Source organism: Myiozetetes cayanensis, unplaced genomic scaffold (assembly GCF_022539395.1).
Source record: "Myiozetetes cayanensis isolate MyiCay16 unplaced genomic scaffold, myiCay2020 scf3, whole genome shotgun sequence".
Lineage (NCBI taxonomy): Eukaryota > Metazoa > Chordata > Aves > Passeriformes > Tyrannidae > Myiozetetes > Myiozetetes cayanensis.
In genome coordinates this window covers 66,460,709-66,474,859 of record NW_026087521.1, presented here as the reverse complement: position 1 = coordinate 66,474,859, position 14,151 = coordinate 66,460,709, and the positions used below count along the sequence as shown (strand labels likewise).

General features: G+C 41.8%; 1 protein-coding gene across 13 annotated transcripts in view; it reads right to left on the bottom strand.

Annotated features, from left to right (window-relative positions):
* EPS8 (epidermal growth factor receptor pathway substrate 8) overlaps positions 1-7,400 on the bottom strand; it is a 135,723-nt gene extending 128,323 nt beyond the window's left edge. For 2 of the 13 annotated variants that reach the window (XM_050323360.1, XM_050323358.1), the window contains exon 1: positions 6,336-6,657. The gene's annotated coding sequence lies outside the window, so the exon portion shown is untranslated. Of the gene's footprint in view, positions 1-6,335; positions 6,658-6,838; positions 6,980-7,253 lie in introns of those variants that run through there. The other 11 variants (XM_050323365.1, XM_050323364.1, XM_050323355.1 and 8 more) reach the window with 10 other exon arrangements.
* Between the last annotated feature and the right edge of the window lie 6,751 nt (positions 7,401-14,151).

Sequence of the window (14,151 nt, the reverse complement as noted above, 5' to 3'; positions counted from 1 at the left end):
CTTAAAATTATTGCCTAGACAAAATACACAGTGTTCAGCCTTTAAAGAAGATGTTCCTTACAAAACTCTAACCACAAAGACTTGACTACCCATGTAATTTCACATACAATATTCCCCACTGGGACCAATAGGTCTGGAATGCTTTTCAGAAGACATTGGAATAAAGACTAATGACACAAAAGGGGAAAAAGAGTTGGTTTGTGAGTAAGAAAAAAGCTTTACTGCAAGGAGGGCATGAAGTACGTTCTGCAATGCTGAACACAAAGCACTGTGCAATTAAAGAGTGATACGAACCAGAAAGAGTAGGGGAAACTTTGGGGTTAAAGAAGGAAATGGAAAGAGAAAAAAAGCAAACAACAGGAGACTAAAGCTATATCAAGACTCAAGTGTAGGATGGACCAGAATAAGGAAGATGGTGGAAAAACATGACTCAGGTAAGTGAAGAAGGAAGGAAAACATTAACAGCTGAGCCAGGGGGCAGGCTGAGCAGGGAAAAGTGAGAATGAAGCTGAAGGTGAGACTCAAAATCCAGCCGTACTTTACCCCTAAAGCAACCATGAGAAGGGAAACCCTGACTGCAACGGAGAAGCTGTGTTTGTTTCTTGTCAGAGGTAGGACATTCATCACACGGGGCTGACTTACCTAATGGATACTAAGGTACAAAGTCCAAATTCCTTACACTGTCCTGCCCTCTGTATATGAGATAGCACCAAGAGGCTAATTACCAGTTAGCCAGGATTTATTGCCCATAAAGAAGTTTGCAGCTAAAACAGAAACAGACCTCACCCTCCCACCTCCCACCCCTCTGCCCTCACCCCTGGACAATTCTTTATCCTTGAATATAGGAAGAAACAGAGAGATGAAACAAACATTGCACTAAGGTTGTGAAAGCACAGGAAGATCACCAAGCAATAAACAATGCTAGAAGTCGAGAAGAGAATAAGGAATTCCACTTTGGGAAAAGTGAGTCTGAGAAGACATAGATAAAGAAAACATATATTTAAATCCAGAGCCTGCTACCCAATTCTGAATATGAAATATAAATGTGTATTTATATCTCCAACTGAAGGCAGTATAATACACTCGCTGGCTTCTCAAGACATGTACAAAGCTGAAAATTACTTCAGAGGCACAAGTAAAGACGGCTGAGTTTTCCATGCCATTTTTAAAATTGCACAGAAAATCATTAAGTTGAATTTTATTACAACTTGATATCACAAACTCCTCATGATGTAACCCGGCTTCATTGCATTATCTTTGCTAGATCATTGTCAAATGCACTCAGCTACACCAAAAACTCAACATAAAAGATGAATGTCTCACTCTTTGTACAAAGGTTCACATTCACATGCTCTGAATAATAGAATTGTGCATTCAAAAATATTTTTATGATGTACACTGGGATTCTGATGAATCTGATGAATCCCTGCATTAACCAGATACCAACTCCCCAAAACACCATTAACTCCCTTATGGATTAGAAAATTAAACCTTTCTCAAGGCTAGTTACTCCAAATTATAATTTACACTGTAAACAAAGAGACCTTTGACTCAGGAAATAGAGAAGACAACACCTCAGACACACTGTGAAACCAAGCAAAAAGAGCTACAGCATCGGAAGAAGGAAGAGTACATGAGAATGAAGAGCAGAGTCTTCAGTCTTCATGAAAGGAGCATTCAGAGGGATGAATTAAGCCCTCTCAATTACCCCAGAATGAAAGAAAGTGCTCATTATACAAAGTTCATGTTTCAGGTGAAATAAAATTCACTAGGAGCATTAAGGGAACAAATCACAGCAGCATCAAAGTCTACTTAAAACACTGATAAAACTGGGGTAATCTTACATGTCACCAGGTATCTGCAAGTATTGAATGTAAAAGGACTTCTGTGATCTCATGGATTTCACATGATTTTTAGACCAAGATTTACGCTGCTGTTTCAGGAAGGCGGGGTATGTTAAATACCATTTCCTAATGGGTCTGGGTCTATCTAATGAGCAACAAACAAGTAAGATGCAAACATCTCACTTTCAGTTTCAATTTGCACTTGAGACAATTTCCTGAAGGTGAGAGGGAGGAGAAGGGAGTACTGATGGGAGAAGCAGCAAGCCTAATGCCTGTTTTTCTACTTGGTCCATCCTTAAAAATGCTTTTACGTGCAGAAGCAAAAATTAAAGTAATATACACAAATCCCCAGGAGTCATCCCCTTATTTCCCGGTTACAAACATTCCTGGGCTACCGACATTAAGGCTTACAGTGAAACTTTTGCAGTAGATGAAGCCTGTAGCATCCAGCAGCTACAGCAAACTCCAGCCCCTCACCCCAAGAACCAGCTCTGGCAGCTTCACAATTAAGTCAGCTGAACACAGTTCTCTTTACGCTTATGGAAGTCTTGAAAGAAATTGGATGTTCCCTTACGTACAGTGGTAATCTATGAAATCCAAAAAACACATAAACTGTAAAATTCTGGATTATTAAAAGACAAATCCTATCTCATCTAAACCCAATGTATTCTTAAAAAAAAATAAAAACAAAACAAAACAAAAAACAAACAAACAAAAAACCACCCAACCAAAACCACACAAAAACCCCCACAAAAAACAACAAAACATACACAAATCAAAACACAAATCAAATCCCCCCAAAAAACAAATAGAAATCTGTACAAATGCCATTTTTACTAGGACTGAACATTCATAACACCTACACTCACTCAACAGATATCATTCCCAAAGTTAATGACTTTTTTTCTAAATATTCTGTTGAAATACTCTAAGGTTTCACAATATTACATGACAAAGGGTTCACCATTTTACAACTCAGAGTTTTATACTGTTTGGGTGTGATTTTCTGCTTTCCTCTCTAGCTTTATAGAGAACATCACAATTTCCATGGCTGGGAAAAACGACAGCGTGAGTGAGGCCCTGAGAACAAAGGCAAGTAGAATCCCCTGTCACCACAGTAATGAAGATGTCTGTCATACATCAGAAAAGTGCACAACAGAAAATCCCACAGAAATGGATAACTTCACGGAAAATACTAACTCTGAACCTTTGAGGCCAGACACATCTGCTAACTTTGTCTATCCAGAATGCATAAGGTTGCTGAAGTCCATTCATAAAAAGACAAAGATAATAAATGCAAAGAAAGTAATTTGTAATTTGCTATTTCCATGTTAGATCTCAACCCTGTGGAGATTCACAGCATGCCTAACTTTAATTACCGAGACAGTGGCATACAGAGAAAAGGGAAGAAAAGACTGGAAGCATTTAACTAGTAGCAATTCAAGGTCCTGAGTTGGCTAATATTTAAAAATTTTACTAAAACTGACGTAACAATCAAAGGCATGTGTTAGTGATTATGGGCTCATGGTCACAGCTCAAAATGAAAACAGATCCTAAAAAGCTAATGGTAACAACATTTCCATTTGTGATTCATTTTTTATCCCCCCAGTGTCCATGACACGCAATTAGTAACAAAAAAAAAAAAAAATTGTCCCTCCCCACAAAACAGATGTGAAGGTTCCTTCTTCCCACATTATCATGGTCTTTCCAAGAAGGCTGTGACTAGCTTCACCAGGGAACAAGCAATTATGCAGGATCTCTGAGTACAGAGAGCTATAAAAGACACCTTAACATTCCATTTCAGTGACTGAAGAGCTGTTTTATAAATGGTTATGCAAATGTTTTCTACACACACCCCAAACAGTCTCACTGACTTAGATAGAACTTTCTACAACTTTATACTTAAGTTCCTCCATGGGCACCACAAAGAGAAACTCAGCAGTCGTTGAGGACTGAAGTTCCCAGCAAAATGTAAAATTCAGATGACAGCCATCATCTAACTTGGGATCCAGGGCGGAAAACTGAAATTCCCAGGTATCAGAGTTAAATCAAGATCTGTACAAAACTAAGAAATTCGGTGTGTTGGATGAGTAAGTTGATGGATAAATCAGAATCCAAAATTTTATCTGGAGTTAAGATAAAATGGCAACAGATACATCCCTCTCCAAAAGCAGGATTTCTAGTTTCTGGTCATGCGAAGTATTTAATATTGAAAACAATAGAGAACTAGTACTGAGAACAAGATACGAGTCTCATATATTGAATTTTCACCTTGAAAAATATACCAACTGCACTGTTAATTTCATGGGTACTGTGTAAGTATGGCCCTACCATGAGGAAAAAGGGTATTTCAGGCATCACAAAAATCAGTGAAAAGCCTTCTAACTAGCTGTTGATTAGCCTCCTTGGGAATCCAGCTCAGGACTAGAATGATGAAAACTGAATCCCCATGGACAAAGGGAACACAGAACCAGATGCCGTTAAGTGAGAAAGCAAGAAGAAATCCTGGTTTCAAATGAAATGTGTGAAACAGACCTATCCACATGCAGAAAACACACAAGTAAAGAAACTTTCTGATTCCTTTTGGATGAAGATACAAGAATGGGGGCCATTCACATTGCATCATAAGCACCACAGCTAAGAGGAGTTAAAAGTCGTTTCTTTCTGGTCACCACCCCACTTCAAGGAGAGAAGACTCTGGATGGGTCACACACCAAAGGGCTTTTTTTTTCTGGCTGGCACAGCTAAAAGCTGTGTCTTTGAGAAATCTCTCACCATTGACCAGTCATTCACTACATGAGAAGAGATTCAGGAACCGTAATTAGGAGCATAAGAGCAACAAGTGGTTAACACTGATATCGAAGTTAGCAACTACTTTATCAGTGCAGCCTTCATCGTGTGGACTTCAAGTCTTCTCTTATCTCACCAGAGTAACATAGAAGTTCTTACATATTTAACCTATTTTGATCCTCATTGATCCTCCAATTCCTTGACTTCAGATGTTAGATTTTAATAAGGTTTTACCCACAGGACAAAAAAAAAATGCAACAGTTAATGTGACTGATTTGCCCTTTACAGCTGGACTATGGACTGAAAGAAAATAAACAATATTTTCAGAATTTAGTTGTCACCAAGTGCAAAAATTCTGTATTTTTTTTCCATCTGTGCATTTCACAGCAGAAATAACTTTAGACTAATCTTGCCCTCTCTATTACTGCTATAAATAACACAGCACCTAATCACTACTGGGTGTTGCTGCTTGTAGGGTGTTACCTCCCTTCAAATAAATCTAATGGGATGCTTTGACTGCTTTCAAAATTACATGCAATCAGAAACATACATTCTGAGCTATGAGAAGGCATAATTCAATATTGCAGCCATTATGAGTGTTTGACAATACAAGCCAGCTGGACAATTACAGTCTGAAGCCACTTATATTTCCACAGTCCTTCCCAGTAAAAGCAAGCAGCGGCTGCAACCTGCTTCTGTGGAGCCTTGAGCACAGTATCTCATTACCTGATGATACCTGGATGCTAATAATGCTACACTCACTGTGAACTGTGAATCAAGAGGAGATAATGCTGTGTCTCCCTTACACCCTGGAAACCCTGTAAGCTCTTTGCAATCCCCACTGCTCGCTGAGAGGATACAAACTCACTTCAAGCCTGGCCTAGGAGAGGCTTTTTCTCAAGGGGCAAGGGTAGCAGAATTTCCATGGAAAGGAGACAGGACACACAATGCTGATTCAGTATTTCCAGTTGCTAACAACAAAAATAGTCATTTTTATGCTCTCCCATGTAAGCAACTTTTGTAGCTGACATATAGACATTGCACAATCACAAACAAGAAGTCAATAGGAAGAGAGGAGGACCATATTTTTGATGATGGTGAGGCATAATTAATATACGATCTACACTGCAAAGGCATGTGAGATCCATCATTTGGTTAATATTTCAGAAGACACAACGTAGAGCAGCAATACTTTTATCTTCAGTACTTCACCTCAAGTAAACAAAGCAGGCTCCACAAAAGGTCATACCACTGCACGTCTGTAACTCTGGAGGGTACAAGACCCATGAGCCAAGGCAAAGCACAATTTTTGAGTGGGAGGATTGGTTCCCAAACAACATCCTTAAGAAAAACTTGTTCCAACCTTTCTTCTATTGCCTGCTACTCACTGGCTTGAAACTACGGTTTAGTGGAAGCTGCGATGTCTCGCTTTTCATGGATACAATGCAGTCCTACTGAGGTTACAAGAGGACAGGAACACCTTAGATCATGCCACAAGATGCCACGAACCTGTTTTCCACCGTGTGCCCTGGTCACCTGCGCGCTGGCAGGGAGTGTGTGTCATGGCGATGAGAGGGGCAGGAGGAAGAAAAACGCCAGGGAAAGTTACCAGATAAAGGGAAAGGGCTAAACAGCGGGGCAGACGAAAGACAGCAGGGGAGAGCACCGAAGAAACGCAGGCATGTAACAGGAATATCCCACCTGAAAGCTGCCCTTCGCCCGCTACCAGCAATACAGGTGGAAAAGCCAGCTCAAACACCGAGGAAAAAATACCACGATGAGGACTGAAAGACAAGTCACCTGGTCGAAGGTGAGGCAGGAGGAGGAGGAGGGCAGCGGCGGATCCTCAGCCCGGTGGGAGCCCGGCGGGCAAGGTGCGGCGGCGTTACCGCAGCGGGAGAGGGAAAATACACGCACACCTACACACCTACACAAACAGACACACACAAGGAGAGGGGCGTGGGTACAAAGCCACGGCGGGGGAACGGCGGCGGCAGCGAGCGCCGTGCCCAGCCCGGGGGCCGGGAGGGAGTTCTCGGCCCCCCTGCCCGAGCGGCGGCGGGTCCGCGGACAGGCCGGGTCAGCGCCCCGCACTTCGCCCCGTTCCCACCCCGGGCGCTGCCCCGGCGGCTTTTGGCGTCGCGGAACAAGAGGGGGGGCTCGGCGCCCGGGGGAAATCCTCGCCCGCCCCGCCAGCCCCTTACCTTCCCCCGAGTCCTCCTTCCGCCCCGCGGGGCTCCGGGCGGCACGGCCGGGGCTCCCCCGCCGCCGGCGGGTCCGGGCAGGGCGGGAGCGGGGGCTCCGCTCCGCGCCGCCAACAAAGTGCCGGGGCGGGCGCCGGGCACGGGAGCGGAGCCGAGCTCCCCCTGCCGGACCGCCCCGGCTCCAGCCTCAGCTCAGCCCCAGCTCCCGCCTCGGCCCCGGCCCCGGCCCCGCGGGCTGTGCGGGGCAGCCTCGCCTCTGCCGCTCCCCGCCGCGCCTCACCGGGCGCTCACGCAGAGCAAAGATGCTGAAAGCAGCTCCCCGGAGCGGCGCTGAAATATGGGAGTTGTTTAAAGTCACCCTAAGCCTTCCAAAAAAAAAAAAAAAATTAAACAAAAAGCCACACGATAAACCTACCAACGCTCCAAAGCAAAATCCTTCCCCGGAGAAGTAGGTGTATCTAAACCACCTTTGGAAGTAGTGGACGACGAGAGTATACGTTTCCCATCCTAGCTTGAAATCCCAGATGAAATCTCCCAGCTGTTTATGTTGTTTCCATCTGGCACCACATTCCTCCCGACTCTGACAACTTACACGTGTCTTTCACTCAGCACAGGGGAATAGTCCCGTGTCCAGATACTATTGGCACGTTTACAGGTAACCAAAGTCCTCACTCTAAAGCCGTGATTTCTACAGCAAGCCACTCCCCTCCTAAAATCGGGTTGTTCCACGAGAACCTTGGTTTTCACTGATTTCACTTTCAAATAAGCTTTTGCCTTTTGTGACTCCAGATAAAAGCCTGAAAACTTTTGACAGCATCAGACATAGGAAAAGAACCTGCATTCAGGTAGTATATAGGAGAGCTAATCTGATTTTTGAGGTTCTGCTCCCGAGTTTTGATAGGATTCAATTGCCAGTCCTGAAAGACACCTGTTTGATTATGTTCCCAAAGCTCCTTCCAGGCTTCACCAAGATTCCTCACGAAGATCACAATCTTATCTAGACCAAACAGCCATTTCCATTGAGCCACTGCTATCCAAGTATGGATAGCTTTACAAAGTTTCTGTGATTCCAGGCCCTCCTCAAGGAACCTGTGGAGGAAAAGTATAAACTAATGAAAGAGCAGCTGCTTGCTGAAATTTCCACTCAGTTCCAAGAAATGAGGCTTGGCAGGTCCTTGCTTTTTATAACATTCTGTGACTCATTTACAGAGGCAGGTGAAGTCAGAGCCATCACTGCCAGAGTCACGCCACTGACAGCTTCTTTGGGAAGGACATGGATTTCACCATTTTTTTAAAAAGAGGAAAGGACCATATTGCTCAGCTTCTGTTTGCAGCTGTTTGGTTGTTGAATCTCTTCTCAAGTGCTGCTAGTCCATCCTTGACCTGGTGTTTGCCAGTAAATCTTCCTGAAATAAGGTCTGAACTCTACAAACTGTGTTATTGTGTCAGGCTCCTTGGTAGGGTAGGGGCTGAGGGCAGTGGTCAGCAGGCAGGCATGAGGCTCACTGAGGGATCCTGTGAACCAGACAGGAGAGAGTAACCCGAGCTTGCAGGTCAGGCTGGAAGAGGTGGGGCCTCACTCCACAATTGTTTAGGAGTTCACCTTAAACTGGCAACAAAACAAAAAAAAAAAAAAAAAAAAAAAAAAAAAAAACACCCACAAAAAAAAAAAAACCAGTTCAGGCAACTTCCCCTTCATGGCTTGGAGCCGGCAGAGTCCCTGGTACATCTTCTAATGGTTCTGCCTCTGCTATTTTTTCTGGCTCAGAAAGCCCTCCAAAAACAGGAAACCATAAAAAAACTTGTGAAATAAATCCATTTCTATGTACCTAAACAAGCACTGAAATGTGCAGATACCATACACTTACCTACTTTGTTTCCAAGAAACCTTCAAGCCTTAAAGAATCGAATTATGGAGAGGCCACCAAGGTAATTTGTGTGAATGAAGCTTACAGGAACACTGACATCTAAACTGACATTTCCAAACTATCCATGCCAGACACCATACACTCTTCCTAGGTAAATAATAACAGTAATTTTTACATGAAAGTGCTTACCCCATGAGAGGTGGAAGGAATACAAGAGACACTCTTAAAGAAAGGCTGGGGACTGCTTCAGTCCTTGGCAGGGATAAACAGTGCCTCTCTTCCCCCTTCTTTCCTGGATAGCAGCCTAAGCCCACCCCCTGCTCCAATTCCCTTTAACAAAGGACAGAACACAAATGCAGAAGACCACTGTGGGCTGATATTTTTGTTTGGTTTTACTCGAGAAGAAAATATTTTAAAGGAACAGAAAAAATAAAGAGAAACGTGGAAAAAAAAGTGGGATGTGAGAATGAGAAAAGGGAAAGCAGAAGGATAAATGGGAGAGATAAAGATTTGGGGAAGAATAAATTCTATTTCTGCTCTTTATGGACTTTTCTGTGGGATGTGTACAGAAGGTATGGACATTTATAAAAGTATGTTATATGATTAAGAAGTTAAAATCACTGCAGACAGGAATCCAGAACATTGCAACACAGGGGATGAAGAAGGTATTTCCTCAATGTTTGTCTGTTTGGGGAAAAGACAAAATATGCCAAAGAATTTCCTTTTGTTGTAGAACAGCCTAAAGATACTTTCCGTGCTGGGAACCTGCAGAATGACTTACACACAATGAAAGACTTACACAACGGTCTGGCAGGCCCAGCAGAGTCTGTTTGCTGACACCCCCCCTTCCTGCATGGAATGTGGCCAAGCGCCACAGCCCCAGCCCGTCCCAATCTCCTCTGCAGGTGAATGCGCGACGGAAGGCACAGTGTGGGGAACAAACCTGCAGGCCCATGGGGAGCACCACTGCTCAGGCTCTGCTGAAAAGAGATGGGCAGGGGTTCAATTTGTACAGTATTGGCTGCAGCAGGCCTGAGGATTTAAGATTAACTGCTTGATACTGGAATTTCCACTCTCATTGAAAACAGACACCACTGTATCCATAGAGTTTTCAGAAGAAAAATATACACAGCAAGCCTGATTCTTTAATTGATTTTAAGGCATGTGGAGCTCAGTGAGAAACAGCAGAATTGTTCCTGATTTAGGTCATAAAAATGCAAGGTAAACCCAGAGGAATCCAGAGCAACTGAGAGAAATAAAAGAGACTGGCTGTTGGTCCATGCTCCTCCATTCTTTATGCTGTGGAAAAGAAAAAAGATTGCAAATACAGAAAGTATTTATTTACTGCTTTTGTAAAATTATAGAAAACATTTTGCCCAAAGCTAAACATGGTACTATCTAGAAAACTATGCAGGTAAGAGGATTTGAAGAATAAGCATAGAGATTCTTCTAGTCCCAAAGTAATTTGTAGTTTGGTTGGGAGTTCCTTTTGAGTGTGTCTGGTGTTAAAATATTCTGCTTAAATATGTCATCCTTTTTGTTATAAATATATATTTATATATATAGTTAGACCATTTTTAAAAGACAATGAATGTAAATAAATGTTCTGAATTCAGATTTACTATTTGAGTAGCAAATCTATAAATAACATAATAACCACAAAACTATGGAGGTCTAAACATGTTCAGGACATTCTATAAACTTCTATATTAATTAGGAAGCTGGGGTTTGCTACCCAAAAACTAGCTTTGGGCAAACCCTCTAATATGTTTGGGTTTGATTCCACCACCACCACCTCCAAAAGAAAAAAAGAAAAAAAGGCTTAAAGATTATTAAAAGATCTCCTCTCTCCCCATTAGTCAATTCCTATGTTGGAGAGCTTGTTCTTAGTTGATTAATATGAAATTACAGAAGCTAATTGCATTTTTTTTAATAAGCTTTCTGTGGAAGGTTGATTCAGGTACACTAAGTAAAGCAGACCAGAGAGCTACCCACAATCTAAATGTGAAAAGGAAGGAGGAACTCAGTATGTCTGTAAGCCTCTCCTCACAGAAACTGAACTTAAGACCGGGGAAAACTCCTGACTGACTCATGTACTGTGTCCTAGGTACAGAGCCAAAGCAGCACAAAGAATTCCCAGGAGTCTCATTTCCACCCAAGAAATGATCCTTTGGAAGAGCTTGAGGATATGGCAGAAGATATATCTGCTGAGAACAAGGTGTCTGTCAGAGTGCAGCCACGGCATGGAACTCCGTGGAGGCTCCCAGTGATTGTGATAGATAAGACTGCCTCAAAGAGCTGTTGAGAATTACTGTGCTCAGGTTATATGAGGGACTACTCCATACTGCAGAAAATATAGGTGTTTTAAAAGAGAAAAAAAAAAAAAATCAGTCATTTGCTTGTGGTCCTTGTGGTGCCTGCATTCCAAGTCAGAGAGCATGGAATTCCACCTCCATGGTGGACATTTGGAGTTTGCATCAGTAAACATACACCTTCCCTACTTTTCCCTTAGTCTAGCTGCCAGGGATTATCAGATTTTTATTCCTTTTTCCTAATTATTGTTGCAGCCATGAGGGAAATTATTTGACTGAGTTGACTAGGGTAAATGAACTTCATCCTGAGCACAAAAATCTTCATCCTGAAGCTGCCACCACTGACAAATTAAAAACTTGCCATCCAGCCATTCCAACTACTAATGCATCAACTACAAACCACATAAATTTATGGGTAGGATTGAAGCTAAATGTGTGATGATAAAAAGCCTTCCAGTAAGACAAGGCTCCGTGACGTTATGAATTATCTGGCAGCTCTTTCTGCACAATCCTATGTGGATTGCAATCAGCCAGTGAGGTAATGCAGAGGGCCTTTCTCCCACTGGAGCCATAGGGAGTGTTGCCATTTATTTTGGCAGGAACAGAATCAGACCCAAATCCTTAAACTGTGCATTACTTAATCTCTGCACTGAATCCTGGATAGCTGACACTTGGATTTGGAAGTCAAGGCCCCTGTCCAGAAAGAAACCTGAGGTGTAAGAAAAGTCATATCTGAACCACTGACATCATTTGGGCAAAGCTGAGCATGTTCATGATTACTAGAGTTTGATCTGTCCCCTCTCAAGAGTTACACTGTTTGATAAATGAGACTCTAATTGAATTTAAGCAAATAAATTGCAGATCACAAAGCAAACCCAAATGTTGTTATGCATTTTGATGCTTCCATATTCCTGTCTTACAGAGACAGAAATGAAATACGACACAGACAAATCAGTCATTTCATATCTACACTCTGCTCTTTATAGGGAAGCATGACAGATGTGTTTTATTACAATTCTATGTTTATTGTAGAGGACAGAGCATTAAAGCTCAGATATTTAATTTTTCCTATATCTCAGATTCAAAGGAGAAGAAAGAGGACTGGCACAAGGAAAAATAAATAACTGCTAGAAACAATTTCGTTTGTTTTGCCAGAATTTGTAGAAGTCTCTGTTTTTTCTTTCCTCTTCTGGGGTTTTGAACTATACTTCTGTGGTGGAGGATAGCTCATAACCAGATAGCTCATACCAAAGCCTTCAGAGTTCTTGAGTCAAGCATCTAAAATCAATAATTTTTTTTAGTAATCACGAGGTGTTGATAAGAAAGAGGTTGAAATTTTTATGTGGATTTGGGGTTCATAGATTTCATGTTTCCTAACAGAAATGTCAGAGAGGGAGGCTTTTTTCTTCTAACAAATGACAAGGATTTGGGGCATTCACAAGACTAAGTTAAGCTTCTGAGAAACATATCAAATATCATTACCACAATACTAAAATCATTAGATTGGTGAAAATTACTTTCTAAACTGTATTATTGTCAATTATGATGAACTTCAATTTTGAAAATTATAGTCCCGGTTCCTGTTTTTAAGGAGAGAAGGATCTGGTTCAACTGTCTGACCTACTCAGAGACTGTGTAGGTCACCTAAAATTCTGCTTTTGCATATACTTTCTTAGTTTTGATTGCATAATTATTTCATTAGCTGAGGGAAGTAATTAATAATGCTAATGACAATTTTTTTTGGTTACATAGTTCTTGCCACAGACCTCAAAATTGCCTACCAGCTTTAATGAATTTGGAGAGACAAGCTTCTTGTACAGGAGGAATGGACAAAGCTCATCTAATACTGAAGAACCTCACAGTTATATTCTGAAACTTGGATTATGTTGTGTTTTTATTATTAGAGACTAAAATTACAAAATTTGAAAGATGATACCACCTAACCCTGGGAGACCAGAAATAAAAATAACAATAAATACAAATAAAATAACTCTGTGTGTGTGTACACGTATAGTTTTAAATACATTGAATCTCATGAGTTCTAATTATTATGTGAATCTCATGAGTTTTGGGCAGAAGAGAGTGACTCATTATTTATGGTCATACCACACTGGCAGGGATGAAGAGGCTCTGTCACGCTGGGATGTTGCATCCAGAGCCCATGGAAGTAGAGCTGTGGTGGGACCCAGGAACCCAAGCTCCCAGTGTGGTGCTCTGGCCATTACAGTGCCTTGTACAAAAATGGGGCAATGTCTCTGATTTCACACAGAGTCAGTCACAGGTGTGGTCCTGGGAGTTACGATTGAGAAGGTTTTGGCACAACTGAGGCTGCAGATATAGTCACCAACTCAAACAGACTCTGCAAGCTTTTTCTTTCCTATGGAAAGTGCCTGTGAGATAGTTTAATTTCCATACAGTTTCCAGATAAACATATGTAATGTCTAAGTTCATAATTGCTTAAGTCTATGACAGATGTGGTAGGTCTGCAGCTGCATTACTTGAGGTTATGATTTTGCCTTAAGGCACCCCAAACCCCTTAGTAATATCAGCATTTGAAACACACATACTACCAAATCAAACAGGACCTTCCCTGAGCTTGTTACAAGTAAGGGAAGGCTAATAATAATTAAAAGGGAGACTAAATCTTACTGTTATTTGATCAGTAGTCAGCCAGTGATGGATTTCATACCTGAGGTAGTCTCATCTGTTTGCTCAGATATGCAGGGGCAAGGAGAAGCCACCTACCACAGCAGATGTTCTGCAGTCCTCCTGGAGCTCACAAAGTGTGGCTGAAGGCCCTAGAGGTAATCTGACCCTGAGCAAGCAGTCTAAGCGCTACTGTCAGATATTGAATAAAAATCTTCCTGGAAGAAGCAATTAACCCCACAAAGCTCATCAGGTGGACTGCAACGACTTCTTAACTGCTAACTAGCACAATACACAATAACATAAGGCAAAGTGAGAACATAAATACAATAATACAAATTCATGCCTTAGAAAAGCAGGGTTCAATTATTTGGGTTGAATTTTGCCCAGTCTCTGTTTACACTACAGAAGTCACTGCAGAGCAGTGGATGAGATACTGAAAGAACAGAATATAAAAGATGTGCCAGTCAATACACACTTTTAATGT